Source organism: Dama dama, chromosome 20 (genome assembly GCF_033118175.1).
Source record: "Dama dama isolate Ldn47 chromosome 20, ASM3311817v1, whole genome shotgun sequence".
Classification (NCBI taxonomy): domain Eukaryota; kingdom Metazoa; phylum Chordata; class Mammalia; order Artiodactyla; family Cervidae; genus Dama; species Dama dama.
This window is the reverse complement of record NC_083700.1, coordinates 59,224,903-59,250,220: the sequence shown is the minus strand read 5'-3', so window position 1 is coordinate 59,250,220 and position 25,318 is coordinate 59,224,903.

The window sequence follows — 25,318 nt, the reverse complement described above, 5'->3', positions numbered from 1 at the left end:
ACAATATTGAAAAGTAAAAATACAATATGTGGTGCACCGAGAACATGTAAGTTAGAAGGCCTGTCGGTGGTTGATACCTGAATCAATCTTGATTACTCTCCTATAGGAAGAATCTGCAGATATTTTCTAAAATATCCCTAAAGGATTAACATAATCAGCTATCAAGTGCCACTGCAGCTACTTCACAAAAATGCAGTTAAGGTGGCACTTATCTGGCAGTGGGAAACTCTGAGAGAAGGCACTTCATATATTAAGGTTTTAAATAGTATTTTTTAGGGCCCTCTTGACTAAGCAAGAGCTGCTCTGGAGGTCGGAAGGGGTCTAGTATCTGCCTGTGATGTGCAGTGGGCTGTGGGGGAGAAGGATGTGTGTCTGAGCATGTCGGGTGTTGAGGGATAAGGAGCAATTTGCCTCCAAGGAAGTTCCCTGGAGTGGGGAGTGGTTGACATGAGCAGAGTCAGGCTTCCAGAAAAGCCAGCTCAAACAGGATTACCTTAGTTAGCAGACAGCTAAGAGAGTGGTTAATATTGACCTCCAAAATCAAGTGCCTATGTCTCCCCGGGAAGCTTCCCCATTCAAGCTAAGCCTGATTTCTCTTGATCAATAACCCTCTCTTTCTGTATGACTCAACTCCAGGCACAGAGACTCTAAGAGGCTTTTGCAGTAGGCAGAGCTCTCTCAGGCAGGAGAATCAATTGATTTGCCTTAGTAGCACAGGCTGAAAGGGCCAATTCGCACAAGAAGGGTCTCTTGGATGGGCTGATGGTCCACAAGTGTGGCAGAAAAAGAACAGTCAGAGGGTCTTGGCTGAGCTGGGTTGGTCTGAAGTAGAGAGAAGCATGCCCTCAGGAGCAGAGGTTTACACTTGAACTACTTTCAAAGTTTGCCTACTTTCACCTACTCTTTTTCCTTCTACTCATTTTATGAGCAATATATATTCTGAGTGATCATCATACATATTCTGTAATTTTTCACTGAGAAAAATAGCTTTTGCATTTCATACAGCTTCTAATTCCAAAATTAGTTCAACATCTCGCAGTGAATATAGAAATATATACCCCGTTCAGAGACATACTTAGGGCTGCTATTGATTTATGCTATATCATGATTTTAGTCTTATGGGATAATCACCTTGTCAAGGCTATATTTATTGTTGTGGCTATTAAATCACATTAATTCCTCAGCAATTACACAGAAGTAAAGCATCCGCAAACTATAGCAGTGACAGAACTCAGTTTTCATCCCTAAATAAACTCAATAGAAAGATATAGCCATGTCCTACTTTTTCAATGGCATTCCAACTTTTTTGTTTTTCTTTTTGCATGTCTTACAGGAGCACTGAAGTTGGAGTGCAGCCCGAGCTCTGCCATAGATTTGAACTCTGGTGGAAAAGCCCCTTGAGGGAGAAGCAGTGCGTTGGAGACAAGTGCTAATGGCAGCATAGCACAGAAGCAAATTGCCCATCAAATGGGACAGCTTAGTGTCGCCGAGCATTTGCAGGGAAGATAAAAAGGAGAAAGCAGAAATCATATAATACTGGCTGCCCTTGATTTAGGTTGCTTTCAGTAAACTAGTGTGGGAATGCAATTCTCTCTGGTGCTCCGGGAGTTTATAATAACACTGTCCAGACCCAGCTTGCCTTAAAACTCCTATGGGTCTTAGCACTAGGAAAGTGAGAAAATGAGAGCTATGCAGTGCAGGGGTTTCATACACTGGGATGTGAGTTGACAGGATCCTTTGGAAGATACGCAGGAAGCTCACACCACATTCACACTGGATGCAAACGTTGATCTCAAGGCTGGGGGGACCCACGGGGAGCAGGTCGCCCTGCAGAGCCTGCACATGACTGGTACGTGGATCAGGAACCCCTGAGAGAGAAAGTGCTTCCCGCCCCCCCCACCCCCCCCCCCCCACCGCCGCTAACCCTCAGGGCCCCTTATTCTATCATATTTACAAAGGCAGCATTACCTAGAACCTAAGAAGTCTGCCTCTAACAGGAAAGATCTGGCTTGAAGGTTGCCAACTCAGATCACTTGAAAGGACTCAGCTTGCTTTGTATTTTTAATAAAGTTTTCAGATAGGATTTCATCCAAACTGGCTCATCATCCTTCTGCTTTACATATTGATTTTGTCACTAATTTGGGGCAGGGTTTAGCTTGATTCGATCCCTGGGTCGGGAAGATCCGCTGGAGAAGGAAACGGTAACCCACTCCAGTATTCTTGCCTGGAGAATCCCATGGATGGAGGAGCCTGGTAGGCTATAGTCCACCGGGTTGCAAAGAGTCGGACACGACTTAGCGACTTCACTTTTACTTTCTTTCACTTTTTTAGCTTGATTGAAGCCCACATAACCGAAAGACTTCTTTATATGCCTCTGATGTTCTTCATTTTTATGAAAGCTAAACACCTTTCACCTATAACCTGTATCTTAGCTGAAGTCCCAAGCCAACAATAAGGAAAGAGTGATGGGGAACAGGTATGGTGCACAAGGGTTGCTCTGGACTCTAATTAGTATTGGCTCATTTTAGTCCAGTGAACTGTATCATGCTTAATAATGCACTAAGCTTTGACTCCAGTAGAAATCACAATATGCTGTGCTTAGTCACTCACTTGTGTCTGACTCTTTGACACCTCATTGACTGTAGGCCAGCAGGCTCCTCTATCCATGGGATTCTCCAGGCATGAATACTGGACTGTGTTGCCAGGCCCTCCTCCAGGGGATCTTCCCAACCCAGGGATCGAACCCAGGTCTCCAGCATTGCAGGCAGATTCTTTACTGTCTGAGCCACCAGAGAAACCCAAGAATACTGTATGGGTAGTCTATCCCTTCTCCAGGGGATCTTCCTGACCCAGGAATTGAAACAGGGTCTCTTCCATTGCAGGCAGATTCTTTACCAGCTGAGTTACCAGGGAAGTCCCAGAAATGACAATAAGTAAGTTTTAAAATGTAGATTCTGATACTGTAAAAACATACTAAAAATAGTCTCAGAAATCTGGGGCGGGTGGGGGGTGGCGGCAGGGAACCCTCACTGGACCATCTTGGGTTTTGTTAAAGAGAAAATGAATAACTACTTACCTCATGTAGCCAGCTCCTAATTTAATTGGTTCCTACTTTTTTTTTTTTTCCTTTTCTACTGTTTTGAAAAGAAGCATGGAACACCTGAACTGTAGGATGCATGCTTTTGTTGACTTCTATTATACTGAAAGATGTCACAGAACTATTTTTGTTTGTCACAGAACCCACAGAATGGGTTTGTATTTCCTTAAGTGGATCTATCTTGATGGTAAAGTGCTTTTCTTTCAACACCACCTGACATACCCACACCACACTCACCACCCTGCTACTCTGCTATACCCAGACATTTCTCCTAAGTCAACTTTCCTTTTCCACATCTCACCTCTTGGGGCTTTTATTATGCATATTTTTCAGGGTGCCCAAACTCCAAGGGCTTTTCTTCCCTCCTTGATGTTATGATAGATATATCACTGAACTGTCTTAATAGAAAGACACTAAAATAGACTTCCCCATCAATACGCCTCATAGAGTCAATATAGCTTTTTATACTTATTATTCTCACCTATGTCATCATGTTAGAAGAATAGCTCTGAGCCAGTCTCCCCAGATGTTATACTGCTACTCATGTTATCCAAAATTTCTTTCAAATCATTGGCCTTAGAGACGGTGGGTACGGTTTGTCAATTTCCTTTCTCTCTGCCTCCTCCGTCCCCCTCTGTCTCTGAAATCTGACCCTTGTTGCTTTTCCCCTAACTTCTCTTGGTCCTGGTCTCTTGGGGGTGATGTGGTCTTTCCTCTGCTTAATAATTTCTTCCCCACTTCGGCAGAAAGCAGATTGTAACGCACTGCTCTGGCATGCCATGTCTCTTATTCTTTCTCTCACCTACTTTTACATTTTTCCCACCTGTTTTTCTTGGTACTCAAGTTTTCCAGGAATTCCATGAAACTTTTCCTCAAGCTGTTCAAGCATGTATTCCTTCAGCCTGCCAAAAGACCCTCTCTAGGTGGTTTTCCTCAAATCCCCAAGTACTTCTGCTAAACGAAACTGCTGAAGAGCAGCTAATTTATCACTCTGTTATCACTATATTAGGGCAGGAGAGAGCCATAGCTAGAATGAATTATGGATCCTGCCAGTGTCCCATGTATCCTGAACGTCAAGGTAAGCAAATGCTGCCTTGTGTTAACTGTCAGCCTCTGAAACAGCTGACATTTGTTATTTTAATTAATAGTTTACTTTGCTGAAATAAGCTTCTGTGAGAAGCTATGACTTTTTATTAAATTTTCACTGCAGCATTGTTTTCCCCCAGATTGGGAGACAAAAGCTAATTTTCAAAACTGCTTTACCCTGCAAGGTCACAGCCAACAGCTTGTGGGCACATGTCAGAGAAACATCTGCTTCTGCACCACAGACATAAGTAAAATTTGCTTTATTTTAAAATTTAAATTTACTTTTACTTGGAGGAAAATGATGAGTCAGTCATTAAAGAGCGATTAAGTGATGTTGATTAGGAAAGACTTTTTTAACCAGTCATTTTGTCTCACAACTGACGCTGAAATTTCTCCGACCTCAGCATTCCGCTTAGATGTTGCGGGGAACTGTGGTCACTGGCACATCTGTATCTGGACCAACTTGTCTTTTCATTAATGCAAATCATTATTATGTAATTACTCAGCCTGCAATGTAGAGATCATTGATTTCTTTTGCCCAGTAGCAATATTTTTAAGTCGCTGATGACAAAGAGAACTCGCAGGACAATCCAAACTGTTCAAATTAGCTCCAGTTCAAGAAAGGCAAACTGACTTAAAAGATTACAACACTAACATAGTGCTGAGATTTTCTCTTTGCTTGGAATAAATTAACCAAGGGAGGTTGATTCCTTCGTGTTGTATTAAGTACTTTTGAAAACGCCTTTTGTTCATCAGATCTCTAAGACAAGAACACTTTGGTGCTCCCTCCCCAGATTGCCTTGTGTTCTGCCCTTCAATCCTTAGGTCACATAAAAGCAGTAGTGATGACCTTGGGAAAAGGAGTCCCAGGTCCTAGACTGATAGCTGTTGTTTATTCCCTGTGGGATTCTAAGGTCTAGGGTCACTTAGAGCCTTTTTCAGAGGCTTCCTAGGTAGCACAATGGTAAAGAATCTGACCTGCCAATGCAGGAGACACTAGAGACCTGGGCTCAATCCCTGGATCAGGAAGATTCTCTGGAGTAGGAAATGGCACCCCACTCCAGCAAGATGCCCAGAGGGAAAGCCCCATGAGGACTTAGGGAGAAGGTGGTCAACTACAATCCAAGGAAAGAGGCCTCAGGAGAAGCCAAATCTGCCGACACCTTGAGCTGTCCTTCCAGCCACCAGAACTGTGAGGAAACAAACTCCTGTTGTAAGGCTTTCAACTTGCTCTATGGCAGCCTGAGTAGCCCAACAGAGAGACTGGCAGAGGAGAGGCAGAGAAGGACTCCTTCTTCCCCTGCTTGCTCTTCCCATCAGTGTCACCCTAGCAGGGCCCCACCACCCCACAGCTTCTCCCAGGTTCCAGTCTGGGAACCCCCAGGACCAGCTGCCTCATGGCTCAGGATAACTCCCTGTCCTCCAAGATTTGACTCTCACCTGCCTGGTGCCCCTCTTCCAAACTTCTAGTTTCTGGTAACTCTAACCCCTTCCTTCCCTGCATTCAACCAGCCTCAGGAGTGGTAGGTTTTCCTGCAGTTACCATCTTTGTTTGCTTCATCCATCCTTCATCCTTCAACGGGTCTGCCAGCTCCCACCCCTTGCCCCAGCATAAATCAGCACTGATCTGGCTAGATGGTCAGAAGCTAGAGCTGCTGAAACAAGGACGCTGAGCAAAGAGGATATTTGCTATGAGAAGGTCTGCATGCATTTTCTGTTGCTACTGTAATACCACAGATTTGGTGGTTCAAAACAATACAAATCAATCATCTTAGAGCCTGTAAAACGGAAATCAGACCCAGGTCTCTGGGCTAAAATCAAGATGTGAACAGGCTGTGTCCTTTCTCTAGGCTGTAGGGGAGAATTTCTTTCTTTACCTTTTCCATCTTCTAGAGGCTGATTCCTTCCTCCATCTTCAAAGCCAGCAAAGGCACATCTCTCCCACATGCTGCCTTTTCTCTGGTTCTGTACAGTCTGGAAATGTTCTGTTTGCCTTGCTTTACATGATCAGACTGTGTCCTCCTATATAATCTGGGATAATTTCATCTCAAGGTCCTTCACCTTAATATTTGCAAAGCCCTTTGCCACGGTAAGGGGCTGGCTCAGATGGTGAAGAATCCACCTGCAACGCAGGATTCTCAGGTTTGATCCCTGGGTTGGGCAGATCCCCTGAAGAGAATGGCTACCCACTCCAGAATTGTTGCCTGGAGAACCGCATGGACAGAGGAGCCTGGCAGGCTATGGTCCATGGAGTCACAAAGAGTCAGACACAACTGAGCAACTTACAGTAGCTAACTTGCCACATAAGGTAACATAGTCACAGGTTCCGAAGATTAGGGTGTGTGTACCTTTGCAGGGCATTCTCTGTCTTCCTAGGGTCTTTCTAGCTTCTATCTAATCTCCTTCTTTCTTTTCGACATAACTCCCACAAATGAAAGTTTTGACACTTGGAAGCCTGTCTATGTGCTATGAAGGGTCAGGAGAAACACCAGCTCCTGTAATGTGGTTCCTGTGTGTGATAATAACGGTGTGGTGATTTTATACCAGTTGAGGTGCTTCCACTGGACCTCAATTTTCTTACTTAAAAAATGGAAAGATTGATCCTAAAGATACCAGCTGGCTCTAAATTATTAGGGTTTCAAGGAAAGAGTATGAGAGACAGATACTGTCATGACCCTAAGAAAGAAGAGTTTAGAAAACAAAGCAGGCTGGTGAGTAGCAGACACCAACATGAGGACTATGAATGTCAGTAATTTCTTGCCCGCCCCCTGCCCCCCCGCCTTGACACTGACCAAGGACTTTCCACCCAAGCCTTCTCCCTTCTGCTCTGATTGGCTTCTGAGCAAAGGTGACCCACCGCCCATCCAGTTCCTGCAGTGGAAAGACAAAGAGGCCCCTTCTCCTGCTAGGCTGTGTTTGCAGTTGTCAGCAGCTACAGGAAACCTTCTAAGACTGAAATCCTCTTCTTGGGCTAAGGAGTTAAATTGAAGCACCTCCTCAGAGGCCACTCTTACAAGGTAAGGACTCAGAGAAAAAGGGACAGAGACACAGAGCGGAGGGTACGGGAGTCAGCTAGTCAGGCTTTTTTTTTTTTTTTTTTTGAGAAATACCAGTGAAAATATAACTAATTCCATGAAAGATTTTTGGAGTCATTCCAAAACTCAATACCACTCCCTCTTTACTTATGAAATTAAGTGCTTTCTCTAAATATTATGCCAAGTATACTTTTATCTCTGGACTTTTGAAGAACTGTTTGGCCTTGAAACTTGGTGAGGGCATTTCAAATCCCACGATGTTGGATTTCCTGGGGGAAGGCAAAGCCTTACCACTTATGAGCTGTTCACACTGGGGCTTTTTCGTCACCAAAAGGTAGCTAGATGCAAGAATCTTTGCAGTTTATGTCTCAATATCCCTCGAGTGTGTACGGATGTGGAAGATGTTAAGTACTGGAAGAAAAAGAAAAACGTGCTTTTCTCCCTGAACTATGGTAGGTTTTGCACATATTTCCTTTTTTTTTTCTTAGGGATTTGTATTTTTTAGTGTCAGGTTTCATTTCGGAAGGCATTGGGGCTGGCTCTGTGATGATTTATTTGTGTGGAAGAGGGAGGTTATTGGTTTTTCCTCATTGATATGTAGGGCCCCTTGCAGAGAAATATTTTTAGAAACATTTTTATTTCTCTTCATATTTTTTCCAGTTACGGTGTATTTGCTTCCTTTGGGGGTCGGCTGCCTATATCCCTTTGGTGTGCAAAGTGAGAAAAGAAATATTTAAACCATAGAAAGCTCTGTCAGTCCCTGTCACAACATCGTGTTTGTAGGTGTCACCTGATGGGTCCTGGAGAGGTCCAGGGCTTCTCTGTGAGGCGGTGCAGCTTCTGTGGACGGTGAGGCTGACCTGTGACGCTGGAGAACACACTCCTATTCTCTTGGATCCGTACACTTTCATGGATGAGCCACACTGTTGACAGGTCTGATTTCCTTTCTGCCACAGTTAGCTCTATTATCCTGCCTCAGGCTTGAACCTGCAGCAGCTGAATCTTGTATTTGCTCTGCCTGAGGCCTTAACCTGCTGCTCTTCCCTTCATCCTTTATTTGTTCCTTTCCTGTGCCACCTGTTTGTCTCATCTGGCACTGTAAGAAGGAATTCCTCCACCTCCTTATTCCCCCTCCTAGGATTCAAAAAAAGACCCCAGGTGGCTTTGTCTCACCTTGTGTGTGCTTGAATCTGCTCCAGCAGCTGTCGAGACGAGTTTGCTTCAGACACGTGAATTCCAAAGCCGATTTCCATTTGTTCTAAGAGAACAAACCTGGCTGCAAGACGTCAAAAGGCACTGGAGTACTCTGTATACATTTAAAAGGAAAATTAGCAGACAGAAACAGTGATGTGTCCAACAGCAGTGACACTGAAAGCCAAAGGCCCTGGTAAAAATCCCCTTTTAAGGAGAGACTTGAAGAAGAACTCATATCGAAGCCAACAAGCACCATCCTGCCACTCAGAATACTTTCTCAAAGTAGAGCCCACATCTCTTGTTACAGGATTGTGTCATACAATCTGGTAGCCACTTGCCACGTGAAGCTATGAAGCATTTGAAATGTAGCTGGTCCAAGCTGAGTTGTGCTGTAATCGCAAAGCTCATGCCAGATTGTGAAGTCTATGTATGGAAAGAGATGGATGTGAACTATCTCACTGATTTATTTATTTTTTTTTTTACATTTGATTGCATGTGAAATGAAAATATTTGATTCTGTTGGGTTAAATAGAATGTGCTTCTTAAAATTAATTACATTTTTCAATGCAGCAAATAGACTTAAAATTACATGGTCCTTATTCTGTTTCCATTGGATATTGCTCTTCTAGAACTTGGTTAAGGAAAGACACTTGAGGTTTTTGTTTTTCTGACACTCTGGAAAGAAATTTTAAAACACCAAAACTGAAGTGTATTCTTATTATTTAGTTTCTCTTCAAGACATGACATGGAAACTTTTGTAAAATTTAGACACATTATTTTTAATGAACTTAGCCTCTGTAAAGAAGGCTGCTTTCCATTTTTATACACTGGCTTTTTCTTAATCAAATATTTTGTTTTTTTCCTTCATGCACTGCCTATTTATCCAACAAGCTCAGTCTGTTTTGAAATGAGTTTAACGTTTATGAGGTGCTCCCAGTGTGTATAAGAACTTATAAAATAGTGTCCTTCCTGCCCTTGAGGAGAATATACTCCTAATGAAAAAAAACTGGCAGAGTCCAAATCATTTATAGAACTTTAATAGACCAAGTTTTAAGTGTTAAAAGGAAGCAAGGAGTGTGGTATAGATTACATTTTCATCGTGTTTTATGTTTTTTGAGAGTGATTTTTGTAACAAAGTTTAACCGAAAGGAACACAATGGCTTCACTGCTGGGTGAGGAAACCCCATTGGCACAAATCACAGATTTGTGAGCTCCCATAAGATATTCTCCAGGATTTGAAAAATACTAATAGTGGGCATTTATTAAGTACTTAATATATTACCAGGTGCTAGTAAATGCTTTACATATGAGATCTCATATAATATCGACAAGAATTCTTTGAAGCAGAAACAAAATTTATGCTCATGTTACAGATGGGGAAACTGAGGCATGGAAGGGTTAATTTATACAAGGTCACACAGGTAATGAACATGAAGAAAAGATTAACCAACACAGGCATGCTGGCTGCTAAGCCTGGCTTTGGACTCTGTGCTGCACTCTCATTGCTATGATAAAGATACTTCATGATGATAATTCCATCCTGGTTTTATCTGCTACACTTCAAAGGCCACCTTGAAATTGAGGGACTATCGCTCTAAGTTTTGCTTTCATCTTGATTTTATCCCACCACGTTTTTTACCAGGTATTAATAAGTGACAAAACTATATGCCTTAGTTTCACCTTATTTTTCTTTGCATTGATACCAACTGACCTAAAATAACTAAAACACAAGATACAAGGGTACAAAGGTATGACCTACATAATCCATCAAGTATCTAGCATTTTCTGAAAGTACTTTCTTTGCAACTTTTCATGAACACAGGGCAAATTTTACTCTTGTTCATGGATTTCTATAGAGAACCCATTTGCATATCTGAAGAAGGAATGTGGCTTTTAATGATCTTAATGGAAACTAGAAATATATCATTTTCCTGATAAGTTGTCATTTTGGATGTTCATCTTCCTGGCACCAGAATACAAGCATGTAAATCTACGAACTGCCGCCTGTCATTAACGAAACTGATGTGACATTCCCCGCTTTTGCAGCCTGTTCCCACACCTGATTTTTGTACTACATGCTGGTTTGAGCTCATTTTTTCCTCTCTGGATTTTTTATCTTAAAAGCTAATTTTCAATGTTAGCCCATAATAATTCATGTACCTCTCAACACAAAAGCACATTATTTACAGATTACACTCTCTAGTTGATCCAAGAATTCTTTCCAAACAAGCTTTTGAACTACCTTGTGAAATTTTCAGCAATATTCCTGGAACCTTCTGACATTATGCTTAATTAAGGTTTACATATTAATATTGAACAATAAAATGAGGACAGCATAATAACGCAGAAAAAATAGAACCAAAGTAATTAGTAGTGATGATACTTGTTCATTGAATTGTATCATTGCACATGTGTGTCCTTGCCAATTTATAATTTTTTCCAGTTATTAATTATAGCTTCTGAAGCAATATATTTAAAATACCTCAGGAACCATCTCCTAAACGCCCCTAGATTTAATGAAAAGCTAAGGCAATGATTATTGCCTTAAATAGCAACAGAGATGCTTCCCAACCTTCAAGAAATCAGTTCATCTCTAATTTCTCTTGTTTACGAACAGCAACTATTACTTCTCACTTTTTAAATGAAGTTCATTACCAATAAATAATATAACTTTGCTTTGTTTACATATTCCTTACAACTCAGATGGGAGTTTTCCTTGTCTCCAGACTGCTTTTTTTTTTTTTTATGAGGAAAACAGTACCATATTTTGCATGATTAAACTATTAATATAAAACCTGAATGATATATTAAAAACAGGCAAGTTGTTAAAAAAAAAAAGTGCTTGCTAGTGGAGAAAAAAAAAACAAGATGTGTGAGAGACATAAAAATTACTTTACACATGTCCTTCAAAAAAGTTTAATACATAGTCAGGTCACATTACTGCACATCAAATTCTCTAGGTCTCTGGCTGCCAGTAGCAATTATCTGTAAAAGAACATGTTTTCCCCGGTGACTCGCTATCGGGAATTTTTGAGTATACCTAAGCATAGCCTTGAGCAAAACTCCTACGGGGCATATTTGGAATACAGGATTTCATTTGGATGCAATATCAAGGTTTCAGTGCAATATGTCTATCTATATATTTTTACATCTGTTTTAACATATTGATGTGTTTATCTGTTGGCTTTAATTACATGATATAAGTATATATAAATGTAAATAGTACTCCTGAGCTTCCACTCAACTTTTGTCATGAGGTATACAAATATATTTCCCTTGATGCCTGGATGATTTTATATTATAATGATGTCTCCTGCATTTTTGTGATTATTTTGCCAAGAAGGTGTTGAATATTTGCAGATGGCTGAGGCATTGGGCCTCATTCTATCTGACCAGGCCACATATCACTCTGTTCCAGTGATCAGTGGGGTCTCAACTAGTAAAATCTTTTGTGCCCATCCCAATCCTGTTCCAATTAATGATGACATCACCTTTTAAAGGCAGTTAAAGTATGAGCTCAAATGATTCAAAACATTGCCAGGCTGTTTTGTAGAACCACCAAGAACTGAGAAAATGAATGTTTTCAATTGAGAAGCATTGAGGACTCATAAATTCAAATCTTCCAAGGCTTAAGTGTAATGCTACTGTCCTAAGAGTTTCAGGCATAAACTGTGGTTTGGACCAGGATGCTTTCCTAGTGAGATGGTTGTTCCCAGAAATACGATATTCTAACACAAGCAAGTCAATACTGGAGTGCCTACTGGCTTAGGAGTTAGAAAGGATCAAACAGGTATCACTAGCTCCAAATAGGCAGGCAAAAAGAGGCCTTTTTCTAAAAATTAGCTTCAGTGTTCCGCCTAATCTTAGCAAGCTTTTTTTTTTCTTTCTTTTTTTTGAGTAGTGTGTGGCAAGCCCTTCTCTACATTTGAGGAATTGAGCTAACTGAAATGAAATAATTCACTTTACATCTGTTTTCAAATGAGAGTATCTGTCCTTCCTCTGAGTCTCTGCCAGCTCATTCAAGGTAGCCTCAAGAGACCATAGTCCCCCAAGAATAGTGATGAATGTGTTGTCAGGTTACTAAGGCACTTCAGTTGTAAATAGATCACTGATGCATCCTGACATTGGAGATAGAGACCTGGGTCAGGTGAGCAAGTGGGGTTGCTTTACATCCTGACACTGGTGAGGTAGACCTGGCTTGGGTGAGCAAGTAGGGTTGCTTTAAGTTTGGAATAAGGCCACCTGTCCATCCAACTTAGTTGATGGGAAATTAAAAAGGATCTGACTTATCAACTCTTCAACATAGGGACTTTCCCAGGAGATTTATGAAGGGTGAGAATCTGGCATGCATGTTTATGGGCAGCCTGGGGTTTATCGAGCATATGCTATCTGAGAACTTCAGGTGATCCTTTACTTAAAAAAAAAAAAAATTAGAGCCTGAGTGCTTCCTGCAAGTCAGCCCACATTATTAAGGGAAAGCTGGAGAACATCAGTTTTTACCCTAATACATTAGGTTTAATGTTTGCAAGGGCCATGTAAACCATTTGGGATTTTTATAGAGCCATATGCACTTTTATTACTGCAAAAGACAACACTGTTACAGTCACGATAAATAAAATTATGTGCAGGTCTTTGCAGCCTGGGCAACTCAGCAGTACTGCATTCTAACTTCTGTGGCCACAAAATGTAAATGAAGTTGAAACAGCAGAAATTTTCATCTTTTCTACTTGTAATAATTCTCACAGAATCATGAATGCCTTTCTTCCTCCTTCCTGGATCTCTCCAAATAGATCCCATTTATCTGATTGGATTTCTGTCCCATCTTTCTACATATTACAGCTAATTAGTACCCCCTGATGAGAAACAGTCCACTGATGGAAAAAGCAGTTAGATAAGATCTGCATTAACAAATGTAGTTCATTTAATATCATTTGTGCTGCTGCATTATTAATAATACATAATTACCCTGCACAGGCTGGAAGGGGAGAATAAAACTGTTCTTTAATTTCTTGGCCTTTGCAGAGAAACAGTATATTAGAGAGAATAAAACAGTATTGGACTATCGGTCGCCATTTGTCATAGGGCTGCATGTGTCACACAATTTTATTAACTTTGGTTCTAGCTAGAATTTCTATATTTCAACACAATCGCAGACTATCCAGAGACAACCATTTTGTGGAACTCTGAAAGGCCAGCTTCTTGTTTCAGAATGTTAAATTGGGAGACCCAACCGATGATTAGTAGACCATTGAGATTTTCAGCCTGTTGTTGAGAGTATTTCACTGCAGTAGATGACCACAATAGTAGTTACTGTGGTCAGTAACCAACACTCACAAAGTTTAACACAAAGGAAGAAATGGACTTCATTCTCCCCATTCTCTGAATCAGGGTGAGCTGGCTAGATAGGGATGCTGGCAGAAAGCCTGTGGTAAAATAATAAAACAAGCAGTGGTGACAGCATCAGAAGAAGAATGGCCTGCATTGATCAAATGCCTGCTTTATGCCAAGTTTTACGCTAAACCTTAGCCATCCCATGCTGGGGTTACTCATTTTAGGGCAGAAGTCATCCAAATCTGGCAAGACTTCACATGCCACATTGAAATAAAAGGCTCCAGAAGAGAGGCCACGCTTTCTGCAATTTTCTTTGCTGTTGCATCCTACCTTGTGAAGCCGAGCCCCTCAGAACACGTTTGCCAGATGGGGCAGTGTAAACGCAAGCAGAGCCTCTGTAAGTATATTTGTTTGCACAGGTGAGGTGGGCCAGGGATGCAGGCCTGCCAGCTGGCTGAGGAAACCGTGGATCCTCACATTCCAGGCCTGTACCCAGAACAAGGAGGGAGTAGGGAAAGGATGGATACAGAACTGAACATTTGGGGCATGCTTATTCTTTCAATTAAAGTGACATGTAAAGTGTTCTGTTTCATCCATCAGGCCATATATTCATTCATCAAATATTTTCTGAGTTCCTACTACACCAGACACGTGAAAGGGGAATAATTCCTTAAAAGAGGAATTCAAAATATTAAGTGATGAATAAGAACACCTCTGTGGTCACGGACACCTCACATGCTTATCGTGAAAACAGGCACACACAAAACATTATGGCAATTTGATGTGTTCCATTAAAAACATGCTCACAAAGAAGGGAATGATCAACTTGACCCAAGTAGGTCAGGGAAGGAAACAGTAAGCTGATTCTTGAAGAATGAAGCCTGTTTTCCAGGTAAAACTGGTAGAAACTTGTGTTCTCTCTTAATGGTGGTATTATCATTTTAAGCAATAAACTACAAATACTGTGCTACCTAATAGCTGAGTGAACGGAAACTCTGTTGCTTATTAGAATAAAGTATCTTTCTTCTGCGCTTCATAGTTATCCATCATTTCAATATTACTTTGAAATGCTTTTAAACAGAAGCATAGAGAAAAGGTCAGTGTGTATGCCAATAATTCTGATAGAGAAGTGGGTGGGATGTGGATTGGTAATAGAACTAATAACATAACTAGTGAAAATACTAATTTTCTATACATATTTAGAACACTATAAATACTGTACTAATAAATGTTATAATAGTACCATCTTATAGAAATACTATACATACTGTACTACTATAGGACCTTAATTCATAGTGGATTTTTCCCAAAGTAGATTCACAGATGTATCACAGTTCTGACATACAAATGATTTTCTTTTTCCCCTCTAAAGATTTTAATGTCTACCAAATGCAGGACAGAAGAAAAGTCCCCTGGAAGTTAAGATAGCATCTATAATGGTATAGCAATTAGTTCAGAGTTCAATGGATCAAAATCATCTATCTGTGATTTCCTGTGTCATTCATTCACTTTCTCTGCTAAAAAGTGGGTACCTGATTCTCCAGCCATAGAGCGAAGACTGCCAAGCAGTCATCTAAACTGCTTCTTGGCAGAGGGGTGGACTGTATTTTCACTCTTCCCTGAAGTTAGATGGGGCATGTAACTGAATTCCAGCCAAAGGGATATGAGCAACAGAGGTGCGCTCCCCTCCAAAGCCAAGACTAAAGCCTACTGAAGATCATGCTTCATTCTCTTTCTCTGTCTTCTGCCTTGAAGGAAAGTGGAGACCTCTGAAGGGTATGAAGTCTCAGTTGGAGGGAACCTGGGTCAAGTCACTGCTGAGAGGAGGTCAGTTAACGAAGGCACAACACCAGGAACCCCTATCTCACTTCGTTTTGACTGATGCATAAACAGGAAATCAGCTTCCACACTGACAAATGTTCGCTTGTTTGCTCTGTCATTTGGTCTGCCTTTGGCCTTCCCAGGTGGCGCTAGTGGTAAAGAACTTGCCTGCCAATTCAGGAGACATAAGAGATGTGGTTCAATCCCTGGGTCTGGAAGATCCCCTGGAGAAGAAAAGGGCAACCCACTCCAGTATTCTTGCCTGGAGAATCCCCGTGGACAGAGAAGCCTGGTGGACTACAGTCCATAGCCTTGCAAAGAGTCACTTCATGCATACTGAAGCGACTTGGCATGCATGTAAGGCACATGAGTTCTTCTTTTAGATGACTGAAATAGGCCAAATTTGAGAGTGAGTAGGGAGGGAGGTATCTGACATGCAGAAGGAGGTGTTGAGGGGGGCATTAATCCCCAATATCATGTGAGGTGGCGGCAAGTGGTACCGACCACTACTCTCCTGTGGGCTGTGAGGGGGCACAGAATACTACCATCATGTTGGGCAACTAGAAATTTCTCAAGTTGTCATTGTCTCTTGCAAGCCCTCCCTAATCCCACTGCTCAAATTGGATCTCCTCTTACATGCTGCCTTAGAATACTGCCTGTTTCCTGTGCGGCACTTTACACACATAATCAAATAACTGACTTTGTTGTTGAATGGCCGTCTCCTTCCCCGTACTAGAAACCTTCCAGAGGACCAAGACTGCTTCACTCACCGCTGCCTCCCCTGGTCAAGTGTTCAGTGGGTGCTTATCGAATATCCACTCACTGGCCAGGCCTCACCTTGGGGATATTTATTCCACTTTAGTCTCTCTCTTTCCCAACAGACAAGAGATTTCTATTTTGGAAGTGCTAGTCAATGACCTGCAAAGCTGTCTCTAATTATAAGAGGTTATGATTTTATGTTTTCATTCCTTATAAACATCCACTCATGCTCTCACAGAAAATGAACACACAGACATAAACTACCACCACCAGAGATGGACAGAAAATCCTAGCAAAAAAATTCTCCTAGACACCCGCCAAGAGCTATCCCCCTACCAGCTGGACACCACAGACTTGCCTGCAAAGACACACAGAAGACAGCCACAGATACCCGAGACATGATCACACCTCCAAAGACACCTCTCCACTGCTGACAAGTGCTCAGACAAACACACTCAGCAAAAACATTTAACACCTGTCATTTGGGTGACATTTATTCTATGCTTTCCTACCTCATCCAATAAAAGAGAAATGCACCAACCTGAAATTAAAATAACATTCTCACCTCGATTATCTATTCTGTTTGGGGAGCTGCTTTCCTTAAATCCGTGTCCTCTGTGGGAAGAGGTACACGGGGCACAGAGGGGAATGAATGTCTCTCCCAAAACCTTCCATTATTCTATCATTTACATTGCAAATGTCATCAAAAATGCAAATATATGTCACATCTCTAATTGTTTCCAGATCTTATGCTGTGATAAACATTAGCTTGGTTAAATCCTATTTCCAAGAATAAAAGAGATGGTTTTGTTGTGGTGGTTCTCTATATTTAGAAGGGCTTAAAGAACACCACAATAATAACATTTTTCAAAGTTACCTCTCCAGACTATTACATTTAGCACCTCAAGTGAGACAATATTTTGGATTCAAGAATATGATTGACAAAGTCATATGTCAGATGGGGATGTATGAGAATTATCCACAGACATTTAACCCTATGCTGAGAAGGAGGGAACAACAAGACATAAAGAATAATAATAATAGTCACTACAAGGTATCATCCAGGAGACCTCAGGATATGTAATCAGTTCTGTTTTTCTCTTTCCATCTGTAAGTTTCAAGACATGGCCTCTCCACCTCAAAATAGAAATTATTGCTCGCTCCTCCACTTCCCTGATTAGCCTCTGAGGCCCAGTCACAGATAGAATAATATTTAGGAGAGTGTGGTCAATCACTTTCAGATGCTGAGTAGGCAGCTCTTAGCAACAGGAGGAACCAGTAGCCAATTGTGCCTGGTCTTTGGCCCAGACATAGTGTCTTTCTTTTTCCAGTGGGTCTCATCCATGCACATCATACAGTTGCTAGGATGGAGGCCAGATTCAGCTTGAATAAGACGAGAAATGAATCACACTGTTGTTCTTTTCACCATTCACTGTTGCTGCAGATCAACACAGGTATCCACACTTTCTTATGCAAGGAGATCAGGCTATACTGAGCATTGAAGCAGGTGGCATCTGGAAGACAGGGGCAGTCCCACCCTTCTGGTGGTCAGAGTTTGACTATATAAAAGGCTCAGTACTGTATGTGAGCATTAATTTCTAAAGCCACTTTCTCTCTACCTTCTGTGTATTTTCATGACCACCTAGCATTCTCCCCTGCTTAGAACTTGCCCTCTGGTGGACCTGAGAAAATACAGTTTAGAGTAATGCTGTGCTGTGCTTAGTCACTCAATTGTGTCCAACTCTTTGGAACCCCATGGACTGTGGCCCGCCAGGCTCCTTCATCCGTGGGGATTCTCCGGGCAAGAATACTAGAGTGAGTTGCCATGACCTCCTCCAGGGGATCTTGCCAAAACAGGGATCAAAACCAGGTCTCTGGCGTTGCAAGTGGATTATTTACCATCTGAGTCTCACATGCTAGTAAAGTAATACTCAAAATTCTCCAAGCAAGGCTTCAACAAGCCAGGCGTGAACCGTGAACTTCCAGATGTTCAAGCTGGTTTTAGAAAAGGCAGAGGAACCAGAGATCAAATTGCCAACATCCACTGGATCATCGAAAAAGCAAGAGAGTTCCAGAAAAACATCTATTTCTGCTTTATTGACTATGCCAAAGCCTTTGACTGTGTGGATCATCACAAACTGTGGAAAATTCTTCAAGAGATGGGAATACCAGACCACCTGACCTGCCTCTTGAGAAACCTGTATGCTGGTCAGGAAGCAACAGTTAGAACTGGACATGGAACAACAGATTGGTTCCAAATAGAAAAAGGAGTATGTCAAGGCTGCATATTGTCACCCTGTTTATTTAACTTATATGCAGAGTACATCATGCAGAGAAATGCTGAGCTGGATGAAGCACAAGCTGAAATCAATATTGCTGGGATAAATATCAATAACCTCAGATATGCAGATGACACCACCCTTATGGCAGAAAGTGAAGAATAACTTAAGAGCCTCTTGATGAAAGTAAAAAGAGGAGAGTGAAAAAGTTGGCTCAAAGCTCAACATTCAGAAAACTAAGATCATGGCATCTGGTCCCATCACTTCATGGCAAATAGATGGGGAAATAGTGGAAACATAGACAGACTTTATTTTCTTGGGCTCCAAAATCACTGCAGATGGTGACTGTAGCCATGAAATTAAAAAACACTTGCTTCTTGGAAGAAAAGTTATGACCAACTTAGACAGCATATTAAAAAGCAGAGACATTACTTTGCCAACAAAGGTCCGTCTAGTTAAGGCTATAGTTTTTCCAGTGGGCATGTATGGATGTGAGAGTTGGACTGTGAAGAAAGCTGAGTGCCAAAGAATTGATGCTTTTGAACTGTGGTGTTGGAGAAGACTCTTGATAGTCCCTTGGGCTGCAAGGAGATCCAACCAGTCCATCCTAAAGGAGATCAGTCCTGGGTGTTCATGGAAGGACTGATGTTGAAGCTGAAACTCTAATACTTTGGCCATCTGATGTGAAGAGCTGACTCATTGGAAGAGACCCTGATGCTGGGAAAGATTGAAGGCAAGAGAAGAAAGGGATGACAGAGAATGAGATAGTTGGATGGTATCACTGACTCAATGGAGATGAGTTTGGGTAAACTCCAGGAGTTGGTGATGGACAGGGAGGCCTGGCGTGCTGCAGTCCATGGGGTCACAAAGAGCTGGACACGACTGAGCGATTTAACTGAACTGAACTGAGCCACCATTAATGCCAAATGAAGTTATCTGTAAATACTCAGGACTTCCTAGGTGGAGCTAGTGGTAAAGAACCTGCCTGCCAATGCAGGAGATATAAAAGACGTGGGTTCTATCGCTGGGTCAGGAAGATCCCCTTGAGGAAGAAAATGGCAACCCACTCCAGTATTCTTGCCTGGACAATCCCATGGACAGAGGATCATGGTGGGCTACAGTCTATAGGGTAGCAAAGAGTCAGACATGACTGAAGTGACTTAGCACGCACGCATGCACACAAACTCTCAAGGGAAACCATCTCTGCCATTGGCAGGGCTTCCTGAGAATCTCATGAAAGTTATAGATTCTCTCTCCTGAGAAAAAGGAAAATACACATATCAACATAAGCATAATATTGCATTAAACTTCAGAGGGTCAGTCCTTACATTCCAGAACACAAATCTCTGGAGTCTTTGTCAACCTGCTGCAAGCATTAAGCTCACTGCTACACCATGCAACGAGCATGGGCTTCAGAGCTAGACCGACTCCCCTACATCAACTAAGTTACTTACCTTTTCTGACACTTTCATTCCCGCATTCTATAAATAAAGTAATCATAATCCCCCCACATAGAGCTATTGTTAGTTCTGTGAGAATATGTCTTTTTCACCACTGCACTTCTAGAAACTTATAGACCATGTTGGCCACATAGGAGGCCGAATGAATCATCTTGACAGACAGTATATATGTAAATCCCCAGGTATAGTGCCTGACACTGAATTGGTGCTCAAAATTATTTTCCACTTCTTTTTCAATACCATTATATATATATACATACACACATATACATATATATGTATGTATGTATATATATATATAATTTATTTTTGGTTGTGCTGGGTCTTCACTGCTGTATGGGCTTTTCTCTAGTTGTGGTGAGTGAGGGCTACTCTTCATTGTGGTACACAGGCTTCTCACTGCAGTGGCTTCTCTTGTTGTGGAGCATTGGCTCTAGGGCACACAGACTTCAGTAGTTGTGGCATGTGGGCTCAGCAGTTATGGGTCCCGGGCTCTAGAGCACAGGCTCAGTAGCTGTGGTATACACAGGGCTAGTTTCCCCACAGTGAGGTCTTCCAAAACTAGGGTCCAAAACCATGTCTCCTGCACTGACAGGCAGACTCTTCATCACTGAGCCACCAGGGAAACCCCTATTTTCCATTTCTTTATTGCAGAAGCAGGAAATAAATCCTGAATCCCAGATGCTCTGTGATTGCAAAATTTATTCCTCTCCCTGGTCAGCTGCTCTAGAGCACATTTCCCAAGTGGTGACCCTGCAGCAGCTAGAAAGAAGGGGGCAAAGGGATCCTTAAATGACATCATTGTCTGTCTCACCAGGATATTTTAAAAAATATTTTCATATATATTTCTATCTCCCATACACCTCCTTGTCTTGTGAATTCCACTCATTGAATTAGTGGTATTTATCCATTTGAGGGTCATCATTTCAATGCTGATTTCTACTTGAGTCAACAGGCTGGAAATAGACTTGAGCATCACATTTCTATGGTCAGAAAAAGGAATCCTAATTTTATGAAACCTCCATTAACTAACAAATAGAATAAGACATGAGTGATTTGATAATGGAGTTTTACATAAGGGAGGTGCCATCCAGAAAGAAAGTGAAGAGGCACTCGTGTGCCTCTGGTTGGCATCGAAGGGAAACAGAAGGCAGAGAGAGGAAGCTAGCCATGGAAAGGTGTGCCCGCAGGTGAAGTGTGGGAGGTGAGCGACATGAGAGCAGGTTGAAGGGAAAGGTGGATTCTGGTAGATAATGGGCTTTTATTCCATTCTTAAGGGATATCCCAACCAGCCACCTGGACAGCTGCAGCCTTGGCTGAGAGGGAATCTGATTTGGCAGTCCTGGCTTCCCACGGCTGACCTGGGAACAGCAATACAATAACGATAATGATAAGGGCTTATTTTGTACCAAGCTATGTTCTAATTCCTTTACATATTCAGCCATTTAATTTCCAGAAGAAATCTGTGAGGGGGTTATTATCATGTTCTTTGTTTTACATATGGGACTACTTAGGCATAGAGAGGTTGAATAACTTGCCACATGTGATTTTCTAGTTTTCTACCGGCTAACACTAACCAAGCATGTTCTCTGTGTCTGTGAAAGTGAAAGTGAAGTTGTTGAGTCATGTCCGATTCCTTGCGACCCCATGGACTGTAGCTCACCAGGCTCTTCTGTCCATGGAATTCTCCAGGAAAGAATACTGGAGTGGGTAGCTATGATCTTCTCCACGGGGTCTTCCCGAGCCAGGGATTGAACCAGGGCCTCTCACATTATAGGCAGATACCATTTGAGTCATGTCTTTGCTTACCAAGCACAACTCCAAGCGATTTACACGTACTAACTCATGTAACCCTCACAAGGACCCTGCCTAGAAGGTAAGCATTATCCCTAATCACATTTTAAATAAGCCAATTGGGTACCTATTATGCTAAGCAACTTTCTGAACTTACTCAGCTGATAAGTGGCAGAGTTGGAAATCAAACCTGGGCAGTTCGGCTCAAGTCCAGGCTCTTAATCAGAAGTTCCTTCAGTTCCCCTTAGAGGAAACCAAGAACTTGGCTGAATATCTGGGTGGGGATTGAACAACAGGTGCCTAGCGACCCTGGGGCCCTAAAAGTCAGGGAGGGTCTCCAAAGTCAGGGAGGCAGAGCAAGACCTTTGGAGATCCACGGAGCCAGGGTGGAGTAAGGTGGGTCCATGCTGGGGTCTTAACTATGCAGAAGAAGAAGAACCAACGTTCAGGTCCATCATCCATAAACTTCAGTGTGGACAAAACAGAGGGTGGACCAGAACTACCACACCTCCACAGATTGCCCCCAGGCATACTTACTGAACTGGGCACCTCCAACCACCACCACATTGGAGACCAGTCCAAGGACCAGCTTGAGGTCAGCAGGATCGGGGCCCTTCAACCCCAAACCCACCAGGTCACAGAACCTACCCAGGTGCCATCTTGAAGAAGAGTTGGGGAGGAAAGCAAATCTGAAAGGCTAAGCACTCACCCCCTCTAGTCTGAGCTCAAAACAAAACCAATGAAACTCACACACACAAAAGAGATATTATGTACTCAAAAGTTTAAAATAAAGCTATTTTTACCTGCAACACACTGAGGTGGGAGGCTCACGAGGAAGATTAGATCAGTTATTGGAAATAAAGAACTTACATTCTCTTTAAACATCTGAGTGTCATGTGAATACATGTGAGCTTACAACTCTGAAGGACTCCAAGAGCCTGGCTAATGAAACACCTGCAGTATATTTATTAACAATTAGGATGAGGAAATGGACAGCATACTGATCAAATCTGTGGTTGAAACAAAGCTGAGAGTCATAGTGGATATAGCAGGTGGCAGAATTAGGAGCTGAGAATCTAGCCATTGCTAGATTTTCTAGCCACTGGGCCAGTAAGCCACATCCAGCCCGAACAGATTTGATCTGGATGAAATTAACTAAACTAAGGCTCAAAGGACCAACTGTACAAGAAAAGTGGCCGAAAAATGTGTCCAAATATTTGAAAGTTCACTCTAGGGAAGATGGATTAGGCTATGTGGTTTGAGGAAAGAAGAATAATAACCATTTAAGGAGCCCTTACTATGTGCCAGGCATGCATACCACCTCATTTAATCCTATGAAGAGTGTGTAGTAGTATTTCTATCCAATTATTTAAGGAAATTGGGGTTCAAAGCCCAAGGCCACACAGCTAGTAACTGGCAGAATCACTATTCAAACTGACATCTGATTCAAAGCCCAAATTCTTCACACAATGCTAAATTGCCTCCTCAACATACAGAATTTGTCTTAAGGAAAGCAATTCTTATAGTTAGAACCCTTTTCAAAATTTAGCTCATCTCCCAATCCTAGAGACAGAGTATGACCATCTCCAGGTGGGATGGTGGAGATACAAGAAATTCAAGCCATCGATCAGCAAGACCATTCCAGTTCCGAGATTTTATGATTCCATCTCTGAAAATTTGCAGAAGCTGTGGGCCCTTTGGTAGGTGGCTGTTGCCACAGGAGAATTCAACCCCAAATCTCAGTGTCTTACAACAACAGACATTTATTTCTCACTTGCGGGTCTCAGGGCCAGCTGTGGCCAGGTCAGGGTCCAGCTGGCCTCATTTTGCTTCTCATTCTGGGACTTGAGTTCGTGGAGCAGCTGCTAGCTGGGTGTGTTGTTCACACACAAGGGCAGAAGCTCAAAAGCCCACGTAAAGCCTCTGTTCCAATGTGAGAACCATCCTATTTACTCTCACTCTGCTCTCGGCCAGGACAGGCTCTGTACCCATTCAATAGCCCGCATTTGAACCATAGCAGATGTCAACCGTTCCCTTGTTAGAGAAGAAAGTCAGTTCTTAAGAATTCTCCAGTGCCCTGTGGGTGGTACTACTCCACTGAGATTTGATTTCCTTTTACGTTTTGCTTGTTTATTTTATTTCGCTTCTGTTTTACCTTTTAAAGAAACTGACAGAAGCAATAGCAACCCCAAATCAATCTGAAATGAAGGGATGAGTCTAATGAGGTGAATAACAATTTTCCAAATCTTCCCATAGCATCTATGCTACAATGAAAGGTGAAGACAGTTATGTGATTGCATCTTTAGCTCATGATCGTGCTCAGTCACTCAATCATGTCCAACCCCATGGACTGTAGCCCGCCAGGGAAGCTTATTATTTATTTATTTAAACTTCAGATACATCCCTCACACATAAGCCTCAGGGCACATTTACAAGCACTGTTGGAAAAAGAAGGTTGAGAAAGCTGTGTTATCTATTTATTTCAGGGGAGATTTACTTCATTTATTTATTTGTTTATTTATTTATTTATTTGATTTATACAGCTGGGTCCAGCAGAAGCCCTGGGACACCCTCACATCATTAAAACCACAGATAGAAGCAGAATGCTGAATATAAACAAAATCAACAATTAATGGACTATCCCCAACAGTAAAGCACTTAAGCAAAGCCTTCAAATCATTTCTCCCAACTAATCCCCTTGGGCAGAAGGCTGGGTTAACAGATGGTTAAACAATGTTAAAAGAAGAGAATACAATGTTATCACCATAAATGGAGGCTAGAAGAAAGACTGTGCAAAAGCTACTGAATAATTCATCAGTAGAGCTATAGATTGAGTTCATGGACATGGGGCTGGAGTTAGATGTAGCAGCAAGCTGGTGGAGGTGAGGAGACCCCCCGTTCTAATGATGGAGTGAAAAGAGGCTGAGGATGGGTGAGGAAGAGTCAGACACTAAGTAAAATTATGTTCACTGTAACACCCTACCCTCAGACTGACTAGGAATCAGGACAACATGAATAATCTGGTCTGGAGTATTATTTCACTACAGCTACAATCAGGTTTTTGACTAAGCCCCACATTGGTTTTCCTTAATTGCATGTTACTGCCCCTGAGCATATAGCCGCTATGTATGGGTGAGGTGTCTCTAAATGGGAATTAGGAGAAGGCAGGAAATTTTGGTCTTTGATATTGCATATGAGTGAAAATTTGTAATATGAGATTAAGAAAAACTATAGTTTTTGTTACTGTTGTTGAGGTATAATGTATTTACAATAAAGACCAAAAATATTAAATAATTGGTCAATCCATGTTTACTTATACATCATGTAATCACCACCAAGATGAGAATATAGAATATTTCCAGCATCACCAAAGCCTCCCTCGTGCCCTTCCCTTTCTGCCCCTAAAGGTATATCACGATTCTGATTTCTGTCAACAGAAGCTGTTTGCCTGTTCTGAACTTC